The sequence below is a fragment of the Lacerta agilis genome, chromosome 2 (genome assembly GCF_009819535.1).
Source record: "Lacerta agilis isolate rLacAgi1 chromosome 2, rLacAgi1.pri, whole genome shotgun sequence".
In the NCBI taxonomy this organism is placed as follows: Eukaryota; Metazoa; Chordata; class Lepidosauria; order Squamata; family Lacertidae; genus Lacerta; species Lacerta agilis.
This window is the reverse complement of record NC_046313.1, coordinates 108,306,055-108,308,535: the sequence shown is the minus strand read 5'-3', so window position 1 is coordinate 108,308,535 and position 2,481 is coordinate 108,306,055.

Sequence of the window (2,481 nt, the reverse complement as noted above, 5' to 3'; positions counted from 1 at the left end):
AATTTCCATGCTTCCTCCGAGAGGCAGGCCTGGATTTTATTCTGTGAAGAGTTTACATCTTTTATAACCTTTGCTATGTTTCTGTATCATTTGGAATACAGTTCCGTCATGCAAGGGGTTTCTGGTTATATTGCTTTCGGCCTGCAATGGCATTGGAATGTATATTGTATCTGTCATTCATTGATACCTTTTAATGATTTACAGTCTGTTTCAGGATGACGACTTTGAAACGCCATAACGTACATGTAATCAAATCATTTGCCAAGTTGCGTTACGATTTTTAAATGATTTTGTGTTTGTTATTGTGCAGATTTTCATTTCTGCCGTGTTGTGAAATGCTTTGAGCGTATTTATATGCAAACGTGGGACGCAAATTCAAATAAATAAATCCAGCCATTGTCACATAGGGCTGCTTATCTGAATCTGGCCTCCCATTAAAATCCCCAAGACCACCCATTTGCAAAAGTCTCCTCACGCACCGTGATGACCCTCAGGCATTGTTTCTGTAAATGGAGACACCGGCAAAGGCTTTTTTTTCTCTCCCCCTACTCAAAACCACACAAACATGCAGAGCAAGAACGGCTTTAGCAAAAGCTCCCCTTTTAATTTTGCCCCTCGCCTCTTTCCTGCCATTTAGCTCTGCCTTGGCTGGTGCCAGGAGCAGCCGAGATGCTTCGTGAGAGAGCAATGTTCTTCCTGTCAAAGCCTCTCTTGCTCTTCCCATAGTGGGATGGGGCTTTGAAGAGTCCTTTGCCCACCTCTAGCTTCCTGTGGGAGGGAGTCAGTGGACAGGGACAACGCTTGCTGCCCCCTTTTCAGGTGAAACTATGGCCCTCTGTTAAAACTGGGTTGCGGGCAGGGCCCGACAGATGCCACTCTACCTTGGCAGGCCAAAAAATGACGTCCTCTTCCGTCAACACAAGAGACCTAATGGATGAGGCTGCAAAGGCCTATCTAGACCAACAGCCCTCTCCCCGACTCGTGACTCCTAGCAACTAATATTCAGAGGAAACTACTTTGAACGGTGGAGGGAGAACATAGCATTTGTGACTAGTAGCCACTGACTGCCTGACCAGCTGCCACAAATTTGTCTATCCCCACTTGTAAAACCTCCATGCTAACGGCCATTGCTACTGTCCATTCCATTATGTGCCGTGTGTGTGTGTGGGGGAAAGTAGTTTATTTTATCTGCCTTACATCTTCCAGATTTCACCAGCCCCCTACCTGGTGGAAATCCAGTATGTGGAATACCGCAGACTCCTCACAGCAGCAAGGTTAAACGTCCTGGAAACAGCCGTCTTGTTGGGAAGATACCAGGGAGTCCCATATGCTCCGAGAGTCTGTCCCTGTGCCTTGGGAATGATTGAGTCAACTGAACACATTCTCCTGACCTGTCCATTTTATGTAGACCTTAGACTAAAACTGATAGCTCCACTCTTAGGCCACCTTAGCCTGGTAGATAGAGAATGTCAGGTTTCGTTTTTGGTGAATAATTTTATTGGTACCACAACCTTTGAGGTGGCCAAATTTCTTTTGGCAGATGAAGCTAATTGATTACATGGAACTCGCAGAACTGACCGCGAAGCTCCGAGACCAGAGGGAGGAGAAGGTGCAAGAAGACTGGAAGAAATTTAAAGATTATTTGAAACAACGTGAAAAGTTGGACATTTGAAGTGAAATCAGTGAATATAATAGGCGATAGCTATGTAATGTTAGGTTAAAATAGTATATAAGAAGTTAAGATTTTGTTTTTTATATTAGAAGTTATGAGTATGAATAAGTTGATAGAGATAAGATGTTATTTGAAGACGAAGAATAATGGTGAATGATTGCTAAAATAGTTACAAAGTTACTAAAGTAAATTAGAATTGAACGCAGAAGAGAGAACAGGGGAAGTCCCTCGAATAAGATTTGAAATAAGACCAAGATAGTTAAATAGGTGTTTTATGTATTCTTTTTATATTTTGTATGTTTTTTTTCTTTTGTTTAATTTTTTGTAGTATGTATACTTTTTTGTAATCTGTATGTTTGTATTGTTTTTATTTGTTTGTTATTCTTCTTGAAAAACCAATTAATTCTTATTTTTTAAAAAAACAAATTTCTTTTTTTGGCCCTTAAACGACGTAAGGTTAAAATCGATAGTATCGATACGGGTCTTAATGTATAATCTACTTTTAGTGTATGTTTTAGTGTAAACCCCTCCGAGTTGTCTCAGGTTTTTTAAAATTTGTATGGATAATGATTGTGTTCTGACAGACGGTCAAATAAATTGTTGTTGTTGTTGTTTTATCCGCTTTGAACCTTCCAAACTTCTGCTTCATTGGATGGCCCCGAGTTCTGGAATCCTCCAAGGAACTTTGAGGGATGGGTGGGGATCTTGCTGAGCTTCTGGGAATCTCGGAGGACGTCTGCAAGGTCGTGTAACTACACAGACAAGGCCCTGTCCACCCCACCCCACCCCCAAAAAAATATCCATAGGGA